Source organism: Elephantulus edwardii, unplaced genomic scaffold (assembly GCF_000299155.1).
Source record: "Elephantulus edwardii isolate Elephantulus edwardi_28Jun2011 unplaced genomic scaffold, EleEdw1.0 scaffold00013, whole genome shotgun sequence".
NCBI lineage: Eukaryota > Metazoa > Chordata > Mammalia > Macroscelidea > Macroscelididae > Elephantulus > Elephantulus edwardii.
In genome coordinates, this window is record NW_006399763.1 from 27811896 (window position 1) to 27832749 (window position 20854).

Below are 20854 nucleotides of genomic sequence, written 5' to 3' on the forward strand. Positions count from 1 at the left end.
GTATAACCCTGATACATATCTTACCATGTTTTAGAAAATGTACAACCAGAGTACCTCCTAGGAGGCAAGGATGGTGAATCTTTGTCTCTCATGGAAGATATTACTTGGGAAACAATAACATGCTTACAAAGGATGGAGGTCAGTGAAAGAGAATGGATGGACAAGGTGACTGAAGCAATGGGCTTAAGCATTTCAGAGATGGAGAGGTTGTTACAGAATAGGACAGAATTCAGCTCTGTTGCTTACAGTGTTGCTGTACATTGTATTAGACTTGGTGGCACATAACAAGAGTATTGAGCATTGGTGGCATACCAGTAAAGAACTGCACTATAGTCACAAAGGTACATGTTTTGATCCCACTGACAGCTCTAAAGGAGAAGAATGGGAAAATTCTCTCAAATCACCCCATCTGAACACCTGTTAGAGGGTAAGTCATGGGTGAGTTTCAACTCGATGGTATAAAACAACTTCTAATAATTTGGCCGGGTAACTATGTTCTAAATTTCTTGACATAGATGAGCAAACAAACTAAGGCTGTATCTATTTTTCTTTGAACACAGCCATTGTGTCAAGGTGCACGTGGTGCAAGCCATGATGTTTGCAATTGCTTCCTAAGCATCTGAAAGCTGGACAGTGAATAAAGGAGACAGAAGAATGATGTCTTTAAATGATTATATTGAAAAAGTTGTCTGAACTAATGAGGAATTGTGTTTTACTGTTAACCAGAATTGGTGAAGAGTATTAAGTCTATCATGGACTACCAAAACACAAGTCTGTTTTGAAGGAAATGCAACCAGATTGTTTCTTACAGGCAAGGATGTTGAAACTTTTTCTCATTTTGGGTATATTTTCAGAAGAAACAGTCCTTCGAGAGAGACATTATGCTGAGAAAAGTTGTCAGTGAAAGGGAAGAAAACCCTCAGCAAGATATGTTTACCCAGTAACTACCATCATGGGCTTGAGCATTACAGAGATCTTGAGAATGGCACCATTCAGGCAAGATCAAGGCAAGATTCAGATATGTTGTTCATAGGGTCATTATGAGTTGTAGTTAAGATGGACATCAGAAGAGCTCTGAATATTGTACTACTCTACAGAGAAGCTCAAGCAAAGGGAAGGAATCAAGAAGTTAAGGAGCTGAATAGATTTCAAATGGTGACTCTAGAAAACAAGAAATTATTATAATGAAATATGCAAAGAACTGGAGTCAGAAGAACAAATGGGATGAACTCAGCATGTCTTAAGCTGAAGGAACTGAAGAACAAGTTTAAATCTCTAATTGCAATAATTAAGCATGTTGTGGGCAGAATATTGAATGTCCCAGAAACCATCAAAAGAAGATGAAAGAGTACACAGAGTCACCATAACAAAAAGAATTGGCCAGCACAGAAGAATTTCATTAAACAATATATGATCAATGGGCAATGGTGATAAAGGAAGAAGTTTAAGCCACTCTGGAGGAATTGGGTGGGGGGAACAGGTCTCCAGAAATTGATGGCATACAATGGACATGTTTCAACAAACAAACTCAGCCCTGGATACACTTACTAGATTGTCTCAAGAAATCTGGAAAACAACTACCTGGTCAACTGACTGGAAGATATCCATATTTATTCCTATTCTAAAAAAAATGGTAATCCAACAGAGTTTGGAAATTATCAGACAATATCATTGATATCACATGTAAGCAAGATCCTACTGAAGATCATCCAAACATAACTGAAACAGAACATCAACAGAGAACTACCAGATACATAAGCTGGGTTTAGAAGAGGCCATGGCACTAGGGACATTATAAAAAATGTTTTGATTGATCTTAGCTGAAAGCAGAGTGTCAGAGGAATGTCTGTCTGCATTTCATTGACTATGCAAAGGCATTTAACTGTGTGGATCACAATAAACTGTGGCTAACATTAGATGAATGGGAACGGCAGAGCATTTAATTGTGCTCATGCAAAACATATACTTGGACTAGGAAGCAGTTGTCAGAACAGAGCAAGGAAACACTGCATGAGTCAAAATCAGAAAAGGTCTACATCAGGGATGGATCCTATCTCCATACCTTTTCAATCCATATACAGAATAGATCATTCAGGAGGCTTGATTTTATGAGGAAGAATGTAGCACAACTTTACTTGCTGAAACTAAGGCAGATATGAGGTGTTTGTTGCAGATGGTCAAGGATTGCAGTATTTGATATGAATTGAAACTCAACATCAAGGAAACAAAGATTCTCACCACTGGGCCAATTGGTTGCATCATTATAGACAAAGAAGAGATTGAAACTGTCAACAATTTCAGCTTGTTTCTTTCCATAATCAATACTGGTGGCACCAGAAATCAGGAAATCAAAAGACAGATTGTGTTAGAGAAATATGCTGTCAGGGACCTCCCTAGAGTGCTGAAGAGCATCTGTCATTCTAGAGACGAAGGTGTGCCTGATTCAAGCCATGGTCTTCACAATGGCTTCCTATGCATCAGAGAGCTGGACAATGACTAAAGATGATTGAAGAAGAATCAAAGTCTTTGAATTGTGGTGCTGGAGAAGAATGTTGAACATATAATGGACCACCAAGAAAACAAACAGCTTTCTTCTGGAAAAGGTGAGACCAAGCTGCTTTTTGGAAGCAAGAGTTCTGAAGTTCCATCTCACATACTTTGAGCATGTTGCCAGGTGGTACTTGGAAAAGGAAATCATGTTTAGAATGGTGAAGGAACAGTGCAGGAGAGGAAAACCTTGAATGAGAAGGATTGACACAGTAATTGGGATAATCAAGGTCTGTGTGTCAGAAACAGCGAGATTGGCTCAAGGTAGGACAGGGTTCAGAACTATTATTGTACAAAAGGTTGTTATAAGTCACAGGTGACTTGTCAAATAACAACAATAACAACAAAAAATTACTGGTCTATTTTCAAATCTTTTCAATACAGTTTGGACCTCTTAGTCCAATATATTTAACCAAATATATTGAACCAAGCATATTGAACATATGCTCCTTCCTGACAATGATGTATATATAGTATGACCCATTTGAGTAAAAAAGTAAAGTTAAGGCAATCAGCATTTAGTAATAAGTAAGTATGAAAAGATTTTTGATATTACTTTCTAGCGACACATGAGATTAGGAGCATATCACTAACTTTAAATTATTGAAAATTTGAATTTTCCTCTGTTTTTAACTTTATTATAAATATAGTTACCACATATGATATGCAGAGGGTCTGTTGAATCTAAATTTGCTCCTCTCTAAACCATTGTGCATTGTTTTTTGTTTGTTTTTATTTGTTTGTTTTCCTAACTATCCTTCTCTGTCATGATGCTGGGAAGGGTAGAAGGTTGGCAAAGGAGAGGAAGACCCTCAACCAGGTGGACTGACAAGGTGACTGCTGCAATGGGCTCTGTGTGTCAGGAAGTATGAGGGTGGTGCAGGACAGACCTGGGTTCAGATCTTTTGTTTGCAGGGATACTATGAGTTGTACTTGACTCAACAGCACCTAACAACCACAATATCCCTCACTGGGATAAGCTTTCAATCTAATCCAACTGCCCCATGGTCAGGTGGCCTACCTGTCACCAACAGTTGTGAGACCAATATGGCAGAGAGAGCAAGGCATAATGGACAGTGTCAGATAGAGCGAGGGCTAGAAGTTTCTATGCCACAGGTATCTTGCTATTGACTGAGATTCTACATGGATTAGTTAAGGGACTATATTTGCCTATGACTAAAATGTCATCTGGATTAATTGAGGGATAGATTTTGCCATTGACTAAGAAGCTGTTTGAAATAATTGAGGAATTGTGTCTTTCACTTTTATTCCCTTTACACCACCACTAGCAACATAATGGCATCATGACTGATGTTGGCAGATTTGCTGTCTTTTGAAAAAAATTCTAAAAATACAGAACAATTTTCTATTGTTGTTGTTATGTGCCTTCGAGTCACTTGAGACACATAGAGACCCTATGGACAATAACTCTGAGCCCAGATCTATCCTGAGCCAATCTTACTGTCTCTGACACACCTACCCCCATTACCCAAGTCACTAAGTCAGTTCATCTCCTTGAGAGCCTTCCTCTCTTATGCTGGTGCTGTCCCTCCATCCTCCCAAGCATGATGTCCCTCTCCAAGGAGTGGTCCCTCCTTGCAACATGTCCAGAGTATGTCAGATGGACCTTCAGAATTCTTGTCTTCAAGGAACAGTCTGGTTTCACCCTCTAGTAAGAACTTGTTTGTTCTAGCAGCCCAAAGTATATTTAGTGCCATTTTCCAGCACCACAGCTCAAAGGCATCAATTCTCCTTCTATCATCCCTACTCAATGGCCAGCTCTCTGATGCATAGCAAGTGATTGCAAAGACCATGTCCTGGATCAGGCACACCTTAGTCTCCAGGTAAATATAGGAAATAAATTCCACTGTTTCCATGAGAATCACAGATATATCAGATAATTTTTACCAGATGAAGTGGTAAGGAATCCTTATTGTGTGGCTGAGAGATAAAAAAGTTCTACCTCTCAGTATTTCTTAACACATTAAAAAGCTTCACAGTTAAGGATAGAATGTACTTCTGATTGGTAAAATTGAAAGATGAGAAACTCTGTTACGGTTTGCTATTTAAAATGGTGCATATTTTGCATCACTCCAAAAGAATCTAAGAATTCTTCAAAAATGTTAACAATGCTGAAAATTCTTCAATTAAATTAATTTTCCTAGCTACTCTCCTCTAAACTTACTACGTCATATCTTCTAAAAGATAGTAGTGTTAGTAGTGATAGCTTGATATTAAAGCACAAAAACTATACACAAAATAATATACTTAAAAAACATTTGTTGTTGTTATGTGCTGTCGAGTCACTTGCAACTCATAGTGACCGTATGTACAACAGCCCTAAACTCTGCTCTGTCCTGTGCCAATTACACCATCTCCGATACACCCATCCCGATTACCCCAGTCACTGAATCAATCCACCTCATAGAGGGCCTTCCCCTCCTGCGCTGTCCCTCTGCCCTACCAAGCATGATGTGCTTCTCCAAGGACCTTACAACATGTCCAAAGTATGTTAGACAGAGCCTTAGCATCCTTGCTTTCAAGGAGCCACCTGTTTTAACCCTTCCTTTCCAGGATGAGTCTGTTTGTTTTCCTAGCAGTCCATGATACCCTCAATACTCTTCTCCAGCACTTCAGCTCAAAGGCATCAATTCTCTTTCTATCCTCCTTAGTCACTGTCCAACTCTCTGATGCATAACAAGTGATTGCAAAGACCATGGCCTGTATCAGACACACCTTAGTCTCCAGAAAAACACCTTTGCTCTTCAGTACTTTGGAGAGGTCCCTAACAGCAGACTTTCCCATGGCAATGTGTCTTAGAAATCTGTCCTTGTCCAAATACAGCAAATGAAGAAACTAAACTCTGAAAATTTATCAACCATTGTATTGGCATACATGCTTAGATATATAATAGTAGCCACATTCTAGAATATTGTTATACTTGATTGAAATAAATTCAAAAGTAACCCAAAGAAAAGTCTGTCTTCAACTTCACCACTGAAGTAATTTATAGACTACTCTGAACAGATTTTTATATATCCCATGTAGAAATGAAATAAATCATAATTATGTTGTTACTGTTAGTTTCCTTTGAGTTGGTTCTGACATATAGAGAAGGCATGTGCCCTACTTGTAACCACCCTCCATGGAGTATTCAAGTTTGTGACCTTTGGGAAACAGATTATCAGTCTTTACTTCCCAGATGCCTATGGGTGGGATTGAAACATCTTCGGTGGGGGGAGAAGTCAAGAACATAACTTTTGCACAAATCATGGAATCATAGATAATCATAATAGTTTGTTTTCTTTAAAATTTCAGAATAAGAAAAATAATATGAAGTATATAAGTTTCATCTGCTGAAAATAATCACTTAGCATTTCCTCAGTTTGATTCTCATTTATCATGTTATTGTTGATGTTAGATGGCATTATATAGAGTACAACTCATAGCAACCCTGTGAACAATAGATCTAAACCCTGTCCTGTCCTGTGTCATCCTCACAATCTCTGACACACTCAAGTATATTACCCCAAACACTGTAAATCCACTTGATTAGGGATCTTCCTCTCTTTCACCTAACTTCCACCTTTTCAAATGTGATGTCCCTTTCAAAGGCATAACTTCTTCTAGCAACATGCTCAAATTATGTGAGATGAAGCTTCATCAATTTTTCCTCTAAGAAGCACTGGCTGTACCTTTTTTAAGACATATATGTTTATTCTTTGGCCTGTCCATGGAATATTCAGTACTATTCTGTAACACCAGAATTCAAAGGCATCACTTCTTCTGTTATCCTTAGTCACTGACCTTCTCTTAGATGCATAGTGAGTGACTGAAAAGATTATGTTTTTAGTCATCAAACTAACATCATTAGTCTTCAATAATTTGGAGAGGTCCCTGAATACAGACTTTGCCAGTGTAATACATCTTCTGATCTTACTGCAGGTACCACTTGTATTGGTTGTGGGTCCAAGTAAGGTGAAGTCTCTGACAGTCTTATCTTTTTTCCATCTATTGTAATGTTGACCTCTTGCAGTCAACTGGCTAGGTGCTTGTCCTCCAGATTTCTTGGCACAACTTGATGAGCACATTTAGGACGTGTCTGTTTGTTGAAATATGTCAATTGGTGTGCCATCAATTCCTACAGCCTTGCAGCAACTTGAACTTCTTTCATCACCACAGGCTCTTGCTCAAACATTGTCTCATGAAATTCTGCATCTTCAAATTCCTTTTAATACAGTGATACTGTATATATATACTGTTTTTTATATTCTTTGAATGCTTCTTAGATCATTTACTATTCTGCCCAAAGCATCCTTAAGTATTGCAACTCAAGGCTTGAATTAGCTCTACAGTTCCTTCAGCTTAAGATATGCTGAGTGAGTTGAGCCCCTTTGATTTTCTGACTCCAGTTATTTGCACGTTTTATTATATAATACTTTACTTTGTCTTCCCACTCTGCCCTTTAAAGTCTTCTGTTCTGCTCCTTAATATTTTGAATTCTTCCTTTTGTTTTGGCTTCTTGGTGCTCTAATGCAATATTCAGTCTCTTCTGACATCCATTTTGGTCTTTTTCTTCCTCCTCAGTCTTTGTAATGAACTTTGCACTCTTCCTGCATGATATTCTTGATATCTTCCTTCAGCTCCTCTGGTCTTTGCTCATTAGTATTCAAGGCTTCAAACCTAATCCTGAGATGGTTTTAAAATTCATGTGGGATAGACTCAAGGTCAAATTTTGGTTCCTCTGGATTTGATTTTATTTTCTTTAGCTTCAGCTTGAGATTGCTTATGAGTGCTCTGTTCCACAATCAGCACCTGGTCTAGTTTTCACAGCTGATATTGAGCTTCTCCAGGGATTCTTTCCATTGATATAATTGATCTGATTACTATCCAAACCATCAGATTTTGTTTAGAAGAGGCCTTGGTACTAAGGTTAGTATAGGTAATGTTAGATGGATCTTGGTTGAAAGCAGGGAGTGCCAGAGAACTGTCTATATGTGTTTCATTGACTATGTAAAGGAATTTGACCATATGGATCACAACAAACTGAGGCTGACCCTGAGAAGAATGGGAATACCAGAACACTTGATTGTGCTTATGCAAAACCTATACTTGAACCAGGAGGTAGTTGTCAGAACAAAAAAAGGAAAGACTACATGGTTCAAAATTGGAAAGTGTGTATGCCAGGGATGTGTCCTATATCCGTACCTTTTCAATTTATATGAAGGACAGATTATCCAGGAGGCTGGGCTCTGTGAGGAGAAATGTGGCATCATGATTGAAGGAAGACTCATCAACAATTTACAATATGCAGTTATCACAACTCTACTTGCTAAAACTGAGAAGGACCAGATGTGCTTGCTGCAGACGGTCAGGGACTGCAGCCTTCAATATGGATTGAAGTTCAACATAAGAAAACAAAGATTCTCACTACTGGGCCTGTTGGCAGCATCATTACAGGTCACGTAGAGAGTAAGATTGTTAATAACTTTAGTTTGCTTGGCTCCACAATCAACACTCTTGTTATAAGAGCAGGAAATGAAAAGACAAATTGCATTGGGAAGTGTTCTATCAGAAACCACTTCAAAGTACTTAAGAGCAACCATTAAAGTCTGGAGACTAAGGTGTGCCTGATTCAGGCCATGTTGTTGTTGTTATGTGCCATCAGGTTGCCTCTGACTCAAACTGTTGACACACTAGAATTTGAAAATTATGGAACAATATCATTAATATGACATGAATAAAAATTATTGCTCAAGATTATTAAAAAATAACTGAAACAGCACACAGAAAGCTTCTAGAAGTTCAAGCTATATACAGGTAAGGCCATGACATCAGGAGTATTATTGATAATATTCGATGAGTGTTGGCTGAAAACAACAAATCCCGGAAAGATGTTTATCTGTTCTTTATTATTTATGGAAAGGCATTTGACTGTGTGGATGATAATATATTATGGATAACATTAAGTAGGCTGTAACAGTGAGCTTGAGCATGTCAGATATCATCAGGATGGTGCAAGATAAGGCTAAATTAAAATAGTTTATTAATAAGATTAATAAGAATTGTAGGCAACTCAATAATGGCACCTAACAACATTAGCAAAGAGTTCTTTTCAGTGGTGTATAATCAATCTTATAACAAGATATAGTTTTATCTATCAATATATTATAATTTTAAAATTGTATATTATTTGGGCTATCATTAAATATCTAGCATTTGCAAAATGCCTTTTTAAAAGTACTTACCTTCATGTCATAGACAATATATATAGTCTTATTCCAGCACATTTTTACAAGAATTTCTTGTTACAGTTTTAGTGTTTTTTTTCTTCTGTTATCTTCAAAGTGAAGTGAAAAAGATATAAAGTAAAAGATAATAAAAACTCATATTACTAATAATTAGTGACAAAATTGTTTTTCATCCTTATTAGGCTTTTACATTTCTTCATGTAAAATTTGAATATTTGTAGTTTTCTTCATTTACTGGTGTTCTTTCTGAATAATCATTTCTAAAAAAACCTGAAGTGTGAATCTTCTTACAAATTAGAATGTTAATCCAATGTATATTATTTTAACAACTTCATGATGTCTTCTCTAAAGACTTGTTCCTCCTAATAGCATACCCAAAGTATGTATGATGGACATACACACATATAAATGTGTATTTAGTATTATTTTTATTGTGTATTGCTGTTGAGCCAAGTACAACTCAAAGTGACCCTATAAACAGCAGAACTTTGCTCTATCTTTGCCATCCTCATAATCTTTGAAATATTTGAGCCCATTGGTAAATTCGTTATGTCAATTTATCTCATTGAGGATCTTCCTCCCTTGCACTGACTCTCCATCTTTCATAGCATGATGTCTCTTTCCAAGGAATAGTCTTTTCTAACAACTTGTCCTGTATATGTGAGGTGAAGCTTTCTCATCTTAGCCTTCAAGGAACATTCTAGCTGCCGTAACCTCAGAACATAACTGAGTGTTCTTTTGGCAGCCTATAGATTATTTAGTACTCTTCTCTAACACCACAGCTTAAAAAGATCAATTCTTCTAGTATCCTTGTTCATTGACCAGATCTAAGATGCATAGTAAGTGATTGAAAATACCATGATATTAATTAGGTGCACCTTAGTTCTCAAATTTATATCACTGCCCTTCATTATTTTGGAGAGGTCTCTGAAAGCAGACTTTCTCAATGTGATACATCTCCTGATTTGGTAACAAGGATGTTGATTGTGGCTCCAAAAAAGATGAAATTGCTGACAATTTCAATCTTTATCTTTCATAATATTGCTTATTGTTCCAGTATTGAAGAACTTTGTTTTCTTGATGTTGAGATATAATCTATCTTTAAGATGATAGATAGTCCTCGTCACTTCCGGTGGTCAAGGTTGTGTCATTTGCTTAAAGAAGGTTGATGTGTCTTCCTCTGATTTTGATGCCACATTCTTCTTCATAGAGTTACTGTTGATGAGTGCCTTTGTACAAAGCACGACTCATAGGTACTCTATGAACAGAAGGCCTGAAACCTTTCAATACCTATCGACACTTATCAAAATTCATGGAGTTTCTGGAGGCATGTTGTTTGAGAAGTAGATGCCACCACTCGTGCTACTGATTTTTAAATTATTTACTCAGCATATAATTGAATAGGTATGGAGACAGCCTACAACCCTAATGCACACACTTATTACTTATATAAAATTAGTAACTTTTAATAATGTATTCATTTTAAAATAAAAATTTAAAAAAAACTAATAATTCAGTGTTCCCTTGTTCTATTCAGACAATTTCTTTCTCATACGTTTCATATGAGCATAGTTAATTTTCTGGGATTCACATTCTTTAAATATTGGCCCTAACTTGTTATAGTCCACACAGTTAAATGTCTTTGTAAAGTTAGTAAAACACAAGGTTCTTGTGCACTTGTTTTAATATTTGTGATGAATAAATGACAACATTCACTCTACTTCCAGCCTCAATTTTATCAAGTTTGTGCTCTCTGACTACTATTCCTTTTTCATTGTTTCCAACTTTTGTATTCTAGTTGCTATTATCATTAACACATCTTGATTGCTCCGTATATATTGTTGTTATCTTCTATCATGTCACCTGTGACTCATAGTAACCCTACACCAATTGCTCTGAACACTGACCTACCTATTTGAATCAGTCTCACTGTCACCAACACACCTAATCCTATTACATCAATTACTGCGTCATTCCATCTCCTCTAGGGTATTCCTCTCCTGCGCTGTCCCTCCGCTTTCCCAAGCATGATGCCCTGCTCCAAGGACTGATCCTTCCTGGCAACCTGGCCAAAGAATGTGAACAGAGCTTCAAAATCCTTGTCTCCAAGAAGAAACTTTGTCTCTCCAAGAAAAATCTGTTTGCTCTCTTAGCAACGCATGGAATGTTTAACACTCTTCTCCAGCACTACAACTCAAAGACATTGATCCTTCTTCTGTCATTTTTAGTTATTGTCCAGCTCTCTGGTGTATAGGAATTGCAAAGACCATGGCCTAAATCAGGTGCCCCTTAGTCTCTAGATTAACATTGTTGCTTTTTAGTACTCTGGAGAGGTAACTGACAGTAGATTCTTTTCAATGCGTTTGTCTTTCGATTTCCTGACTACTAGTGCCAAGAGTGTTGACTGTGGAGCCAATCAAGCTGAAATTGTTAACAACCTCAATCTCTTCTCTATCATAGTGCTAACAATTGGCCTAGTAGTGAGAATCTTTATTTTCTTGATATTGAGCTTCAATCCATATTGAAGACTAAAGTCATTTACCTTCTGCAGCAAATGTTCAAGTATCCATATAGATAAATATATATTTATTCCATCCCCACCCCCGCACACATTTAAATATATTTATTGGGAAAAAAAGAAACTCTGGTGACCCAGTGTTTGACCACTAATCAAAAGACTACCTATCAGTAATACCTTCATGATTGTTACTACTACTTCTCATTGCTCTCAAGTAGAAATGACTTATATCTGAACCTGTCTTGGTTTTTTGAGGTTGTAAGTTGCATAAGAAGAGCTTGCCCTTTGTTCTCCCCAGGCAGATTAGAACAATCAGAGGGGTGCAGCTCACACTCTATGGACAAGTAAGAGAATTGTTTTCAAAGATATTTACATATTGTTTTCTTTTCTTTCCAATTTCCTCATTTTTGTTTTTGTTTTTTGATGAAATATTCTCTAGAAAGGTATAGATAGAGAGAAAAGTAAGAGAAATTTTGTGAACATATTTATCCTGGTAGTCCATCTCATTTCTCCTAGGAGTTATTGAAGTGATCCAGATTCAGATGATGGAATTAGTGCCAACTTTCTACCTCTCTTGACTCCATTGACTTCATCTTCCCTTTGTTTCTACTTGCCCTTAAAACTAACGTTCTGCAGGATAGGGTACAATTCCTATCTGTTGTTCATAGAGTCACTATGAGTTATAGTTTAGTTGATGGCCCATACCAAAAGAACAATAAGTAGAAAGTTGAAGTAGATTATAGTTCACAATTTAGGATTCCAGTGTCAAGTGGAATAAAGCTTCTCCAATAAAGACATTCTTCTTGAAAACAAAACAAAACAAAACAAAAAAACAAACAAACTAACTAACGTTCTGATAATTCCAAGAAAAGTATGCCTTCTTTCGAGGGCTGTTGCCCTCCTAGCTTGGTTTTGTTTTTTATTTTGTTTTGTTTTTTTACTTTCAATTTGATTATTTGATTTTGTGCTTCTGGAATTTTTCTCAGTGAAAGCAAACCTGTTAATTTTTCTTTAAATATTTATTATTTTTCAGTCACCTTTTAAAGTTTTGTAATCTTTTTGTAATAAAGATAAGAGGTTATCTTGTTTAGTTGTCTTTCTAGGAATGGTAGGTACATCCTGCTTGGATTCTTTAACCATTCTTTTCATTCCTCATCCATTTGAGCACTATATGTTGCTGAATTACATCTTTCAGTTTTTTGGTTTTTTGGTTTGGTTTTGTTTTTTAGCTTTATCATTTTAAATATGTAGATCTACCTTTTAGGGAGCTTAGGTCGTATAGTCCCTCGAATATTGTGCTGTTACTTAAAGGGCTTTGTATTTAAAGTAGTTTAAATCCACCAAAACTCTGGGTAGGAAAAATGGGCAATCCCATTGTGATGTACAGCCTCCAAAGTAAGGTTTCTATGACTTAGAAACCAAATTGATGACAATAAGTTATGATTTTTTCTTTTTTGTCAGTATCTTTAGATGTCAGCACAGAACACTTGTAATTGTAGTTCTTACTAAAGAATAGATCTTGAGTTACTGCTCTCTACATAAAGAAAACAACATTTAAAGATGAAGGCATAAATGGAATCCAATATTTTCAAAATTCAAAAGGGAGCACAGATCAAGTAAGAACATCAGAGAATATAAATTTGAAACACACTGTTTCAGTTTTTATTTACTTTTATTATGTTTTACTTTGATATTATTTTGCTAAAGTGCACAGATGGACACTATAAAACACACACACAGAGAATTCCTTTTCTCTTTGTGTTAAAGTCCAGATGATTATATATTCTATTAAGTTATTTCATTTTCTCTTTATGCATATTCATGAGAAATTATCTAGAACCCTGTGCTAGATAGAAAAATCTCCAAGTTTATTGAGCATTTGGTATATTTTGCTATATGTATGTAAATTACATAATTAACATTAAATAAGTTTAAGTGATTAACACTTAAATTGAGGAGGAAAGAATAATACATGTTTGATAGATGCATATATATTATTTATGATAACAGATCTCAACAAGAGCAAGATCGTCTTGATTTTCTCCCAAGGAATAGCTTGTGGATTCCAAACTATTGGTCTTCTAGTTATCCGTCCAATATTTAGCCCAGTATAATACCAGGAACCCATGTATATTTTTTTCCCTTCGGTTGAAGTATCAGAACATATAGGAGAATAGAAAAACTCAAGCAAAAAAAAATCCATTTCCTCTACTGTGAGAAAAAATTGTCATCCCTGTGTGCTGTGTTGTGTTGTGTTGTTGGCTGTCATCGATTTAGCTCCACCTCATAGTACCCTGTGTACAATAGAACAAAACAATATGGTCATCTGCCACCTCCACAATCATCATTATGTTTGAGCTCATTGCAGCAGCACGTGTCAATCAATCCAAAACATTCAGGGTTTTCCTCTTTTTCAATGATGCTCTTTTTCCTTTCTTCATACTTGTATGATTCTCAATCTGTATTTGAGAAGCTAGATTTTATAATTAATAATGTGATATAAAAATCGGAAGATTCATCAACAACCTGCTTCATTCACATGACACGAACTTGCTTACTGAAAATGAGAAGGACTCGAAACTGTTCCTCTTCCTTTGTATTTCCATACTTGAAAGCTCAACCTCAGTTGCCCTTTCTGTTATCCTACATATGTTCTGTTGTACATAGGGTTTTCAGAGGTCTGCTATTTCAGAAGTGGATGGCCAGTCCTTCTTCCTCATCTGTCTTAATATGAATGTTCAGATTTAGAGAAGTATCAGACAGACCAGCATTTTACAGAAAAAGTGAAAAATATATCCCTTATTGTGGAGCTAACCATTAGTATCAGTGTTGTCCCTGCATTTGGCACACGCGTCTTTACCCACTTATTTCCCTGCTCCACCATCCACCAGGATACCCATCCACTTCTGCCCACTCCCTTCAACATCTATCTCCCATTGTCCAGCCTTTGATCTGATAGATTTTATCTGAAGCTTCCTTGGCTTCTGTGATTCCAAACACGTCAGCTGTTGATAGGTTCTTATGCTGAGACCAGTGTCTCTTAAGTTTAGTGATAAGGTTTCCTGAGCTAATGTGATGTGGCCTATAGAACTGGTGTGTAGATAGGTTTTTCTTAGCCTGATGGTGGCAGGCCCAATGGATCCCGTGTGGTCTTCGGGACTCCACAGTTCCCTGAGAAGTGGGCAGAGAGTTTTCAGAAGGAATTTGCAGACTCAGAAGAATTACATGAAACAACATATGGGCAAGAGTCTATGGTGATGAAGGAAGAAGTTCAGGCTACTTTGAAGGAAGCCCCAGGAATAGATGGTATACCAATTGACATATTCTAGCTAACAGATGCTGCCCTGGATGTGCTCACCAAGTTGTGCCAAGAAATCTGGAGAACAACCACTTGGCCAACTGACTGGAAGAGATCTATATTTGTTTCCATCCCAAAGAAGGGTGACCCAACATGCAAGCAAGATTCTAGTGAAGATTATCAAAAAACGACAGGAACAGCACATCAGCAGAGAACTGCCAGAAGTCCAGACTGGATTCAGAAGGGGTCATGGTAATAGGGATATTGTAGCTAATAATGTTAGACAGATCTTAGCTGAAAGCAAGGAATACTAGAGGAATGTATATTTGTGTTTCTTTGACTATGCAAAGGCATTTGTGTGGATCATAACAAACTGTGGCTGACTCTGAGAAGAATGGGAATTCCAGTACACTTGATCATTCTAATGAGAAACCTATACTTTGACCAAGAGATAGTCATCAGAACAGAGCAAAGAAACACTGCATGGTTCAAAATTGGGAAGGGCATATGCCGGGGATGTGTCCTGTCTCCATACCTTTTCAACCTGTATGCAGAACAGATTATCCGGGAGGCTGATCTATATGAGGAGAAATATGGGGTCAAGACTGGTGGAAAATCTATCAACAATCTGTTATGCAGATGACACAACTCTGCTTGCTGAAACTGAGGAGGACCTGAAGCGCTTGCTGGAGAGGGTCAAGGACTGCAACCTCCAGTATGGATTGAGGCTCAATGTCAAGAAGACTAATTGGCAGCATCAGGATGGATGTGAAGAGATTGAGATTGTTCACAGCTTTAGTTTGCTTGGCTCCACAGTCAACACTCTTGGCACCAGTAGCCGGGAAAATAAAAGGCTCATGGCCATGGGAAAGTCTGCCGTTAGGGACCTTTTGAAATTACTGAAGAGCAATGGTGTCCCTCTGGAGACTAAGGTGCATCCAATACAGGCCATGGTCTTTGCTATCACTTGTTATGCATCAGAGAGTTAGACAATGACTAAGGAGGATAGAAGGAGAATTGATGCTTTAAGCTGTGGTGCTGGAGACGAGTGTTGAGGATACTATGGACTACTACGGAAACAAATAAATTCATCCTGTAAAGGGTTAAACCGGGTAGCTTCTTGGAGGCAAGGATTCTGAGACTCCGTCTAACATACCTTGGACATGTTGTAAGGGAGGACCGGTTCTTGGAAAGAGACATCATGCTTGGTAGGGTGGGGGCACAGCACAGGAGGGGAAGGCTCTTTATGAGGTGGATTGATTCAGTTACTGGGGGAATCGGGATGGGAGTGTGAGAGACAGTGTGATTGGCACAGGAGAGAGCAGAGTTTAGGGTTGTTGGACATAGGGTCGCTGTGAGTTGCAAGCGACTCGAGAGCACAGAGCAACAAAAAACATCGTGAGGCAACGTTATGATAGATGAAGAAAAGATTAGCATTGCCAATGATTACATCTTATTTTAATTCACAATCAACAGTTTTTGTACCAATAGTCAAGAAATCAAGAGATTTTTTAGCTAGGAAAGTATGCTGTCAGGGACTTCTCCAAAATACTAAATAGCATTGGTGTCAACTTAAAGACTAAAGTGCACCTGATTCAAGAAATTGTCTTTTAAATCACCTATTATGCATGTTAGAGCTGGACAAGGAATAAAGATTACCGAAGAAAAATCAATGTCTTTGAGCTGTGGTGTTGAAGAAGAGTATTGAGTATCTCAGGGACTGTCAAAAAAGCAAAGAAGTCTTTCTTATGGGAAGTGCAACGAGTGTGTCTTTAGAGGCACTGTAGAGTGTGTCTTTAGAGGTGAAATTTCTTATATATGTTGTTTTTGTTGTTGTTGTTGTTGTTATTTGCTGTCAAATCACCTGCAACTCAGTGACCGTATGTACAACAGCCCTACACCCTGTCCCATCCTGTGCCAGCCAATCTTATTGTCTCTGACACACCTACTCACATTACCTCAATGTAAGAAAGGATCAGTCCTTGGAATAAGACATCATACTTAGAAAAGTGGAAGATCAGATGAGAAAGACAGACCTCAAAAACATGGATTGACAATGACAATAATGATGAGCTCAAGAATATCAGAGAAGGTGAGGTTGGAGCAGGATGGGGCACGGTTTAGATCAGAACAAAATGAATCATAATTAACTCAGTGACAGCAAACAACAGCATATTTCGTATGAATTGAAGCAGTAGTCCAATAATATTGTGCTAATAGCCATGTAAAAAACAAAACAAAGTAATATAAAAGCACAGTATGGAAGTTAAGAGCTAAGAAAAGAGTCATAAACAAATCCAAACCAGCTGCTATCAACTTTTACTCCTGGAGATCTTACTTCAGATTTTTGAGGCTAAAAATTATTATAAAAAGAAGTTTAGTAGCTCATCAACCACTGTCTTATGCCACCAGGATACTAGCTCAATTTGTTGCATTTTCCTGCAGTTGATTCTGTATAAGTTATTCTTGACTTATGTAAGTTACAGACGTGTCTGTTACCTTTCTATTCACTGATCTGATAAGTCACATGTTAATTTCACTGTTGCTTCACTGGAGTGGCAACAAAATCTATGCACAGGACAGCAAGGTAGAACAACAGTACTTATTTGTGTGAGCACATTTTTGGTAATTTTTGTAAGTGAATCATCAAACAGTCAAGAAGATAAGTTTTTCTACCAAAACACAAGGAAACGCTGAAAATTATTTTCCCTGAAAAATTAAATATAGTTAGTTTTCTGTCAAAATTAATCTAATTGAAGAATAAGGAGCACTACTACCCTTCAATTCCATTTCAGAGTACAAGCATTGGTAATTTCTCTTTGTTTGTAATTGTCTTTATCACTGCTGTTGCAATTAGTGCAACCTAATCTACCAATCATTTATTAAGTGTGGCTATATTACAGAGCAGAGATGAACAGAGAGCACTCATGTGTTTAAAAAAATCATGTCTGAAATTAAATGTCGAAATTTAATTTTTTTCTTTTTCTGTTTTAATGAAAGTAGTTTAAGTTTCTCTTCATGAAAAGGAAAAGAAACTGCTGAGCTCTTAAAAGGTTTATCAGGAAGTTAGACTTGATTTCTTTCAAAATTAAAAATGTTAAAGCACAATATGTTAAATAAAAACCATAATAATGTGCTTCTCTTATGACCAAGAATAGAGAAAGTACTGTAGGGTGACACATGAAAGATATTTACCTTTTATCTCAAGTCCAACACAGTATGTTGTGCTATATGAGAGATAGTCTATAAGGGGCTCTTATGGTATAGTCTGTAGTGAATTGCATTGTAAACTGCTTCTCTGCAAGTCTGAATCCACTTAGTGGGAGAAAGATGCACAAACTCCTCCTGTATGATTTGTTGTTGTTTGTTCTTAATTGTCATCAAGTCACAGACGACTCATAATGACCTATGAATGGAAGACCTGAACACTTGTATAACTTTCATCATTTCTCCAAGTTCATAGGGTTCCTGGAGGCAAGCTATTGCAGAAGTGGATGCCACTCCTGCTTCCAAGCTTGTTTAAATGGGGGAGTTCCACCAAACACTGTTAACCATGAGTAACCTATAATGCATTTGACACAGTGTCACAGTGTTCAGCATCACGGCAACCATGAGTTACCTCTGTACAGCAAATTGATAGGCCAGTGCTATACCATTTAGAAGAATGTTTGACCAAAAACAACTAAAACTAGGCCTGAGGGCTGCAGATTAAAATCATCACATTTGGCTTGGTACAACTGAGCTCTCTCGTTGCAGTTGTTGTAGAAGACTCATAGTGACCCTATGAATATAAGACCTGAACACTTATATAACTTTCATCATTTCTCCAAGTTCATAGGGTTTCTGGAGGTAAGCTATTTCAGAAGTGGATGCCATTCCCGCTTCCAAGCTTGTTTAAATGGGGGAGTTCCACCAAACCTTTTCTACCATGGCTAAACATTATCACATTTGACACATTAGTGTCACAGTGTTCAGCATCACAGCAACCACAAATTACCTCTGTACAGCAAATGGGCAGACCAGGGATACACCACTTAGAAGAATGATTTACAGTCTACAAAATCCCACTGGAAGGTAAGCTATGAGACAGTTCTGACTCAACAACAATGACTTTTTTTTTTTTTAGATATTTTATATACTGCAACTCAAATTATCTTGACCTATTTTTCTAGTTTGGACTTTTTATTTATAAGCTTAATTGAAATCTATGTATCAAAGTAATTTCATCTGCATGAGAACTAGCATATTTGAGTATAATAATATTTTACATTAAAGTAATTTTTCTGCCTCTTATCTTACTTTAAACTCTGTCTTAAATTCTTTAAAAAAACATAGATTTGAAAATAAATGTGAAAAGATGGAAATTTTCATGTAGTTGTACTAATTCAAGTTGATGTTGGTGGTGGTGGTGGTGTTGTGTACTGACTGTTGAGTCGGAAATGACCCATAGCTGACCCTCTGGTGGGTTTTCTGAAGCAGTTAATTACAAGGGAGGAAATTGTTCATTCTTCTCCTCTGGAGCAGCTGGTGGATTAGAATCTTGTATCTTTGGAATTGCAGCATAGCTTCTTGCCACTAGGTGACCAGTACTGATTCACATACCTGACCAAATAAACGTATTCCAGTTTCTTCATGTGCATATGAGAGTTGGATAATACATTAGACATATTGAAGAAGATTAAATCTTTTAAATTATGTTGTTATGTGCTGTTGAGTCCACTCTGACTCACGGTGACCCTATTAACAGAGGATGTGAACCCTGCCTTATCCTGTGCCATTTCACCTCTGATATACTTATATACATTGTTAGAGTCACTGTGTCAATTTATCTTGTTGAAGATTTTCCTTTTCTTCAATGTCCCTCTCTATGCTCAAACATGCTATCATTTTCCAAGAACTGGCCCCTCCGAACAACAAGTCCAAAGTATATGAGATGAAGCTTCATCTTCCTTGCCTCCAAGGAGCACTATGTTTTCACTTTCTCCAAGACATATCTGTTTATTATTTCAGCCATTCAAGGATATGTACTCTTCTCCAACATCACAAGTACATCATTTCTTCTTCTTTAAAGGTCACCTTCCTTTTATTCATTGTCCAATGTTTAGAGTCATAGCTAGTAATAAAAGATACCATGGCTTGGATCAGGTGTGTGTCTTTAAACAGACATCATTTTATTTATCACTTTGGAGATGTCCTTGATAGCACATTTTCCCAGTGCTATCTATCTTTTGCTTTTTTTGACTTTTGGTACCAAGGATATTGATTGTGGATCCAGATAAGTTGAACTTGACAGTTTCAAAGTTTTCTCAGTCCCTTGTAATATTATTTATTGAGACAGTGGTGAAAAATTTTATTTTCTTGATGTTGAAGTGTAATTAAACAATATATTGTAATACTTTAACTTACATTGTTGGTGAAATATATTGAATAAGCCATGAACTGGCAAAGAAACAAATATCATACACTTATTGGAAGAAGTGTACCTAGAAGATTTCTTAAAAGCTAGGAAGGTGAGTTTTTGTCTCATATATTTTGAGGATGTTGGCAAGAGAGGTCAATTCCTTAAAATTAATATAATACTTGGTAAAACTTCTTGCCATCAAACAGGAACTAGCTCATAATTGATCCTTTAGTGGATTTTCAGAGACTGTAACTTCCAAAAAAAGAGATTGTCCATTTTTATCCCCCCTTTGTGAATTCAAATTACCTGCCTTTGGATTGACAGCGAATATTAGGTGACAACACGTTGCAGTTGAGTCAGAACTGACTCTTTCTGAGACCGATAATCACCATGAAGGATGGTAGATTAGAACCTCCTGTAATGTTTCCCTCTAGCCAAGCCGTAAAACTCCCTATGGACTAGGTCATCAGAGAACCCCAGATAAAGTAAAAGGTTGATGAGGAAAAGGAAGATCCTCAGGAAGATGAACTGATGCAGGGGCTGCAATAGTAGACTCAAACATAACAATGATTAGAGGTTGGTGCAGGAGCAGGAAGTGTTTTGTTCTGTTGTGCAAAGGGTTTTTATAAATCAGAGAGGACTCACTGGCACCTAACAATACACTGTGTCTTTATATTTTATATGCAATTAGAGTGTTATTCTAAGATACACTGGGATTTTACCTCTGACTCATGAGTTAAGAACTTTAATTAAAATCTTCCCATGACTGCCTTTCTCTCATGATTTGTTGTTATGTACTGTCAAGTCAGAATCAACCCATTGTTGAATAACTTTTAAAT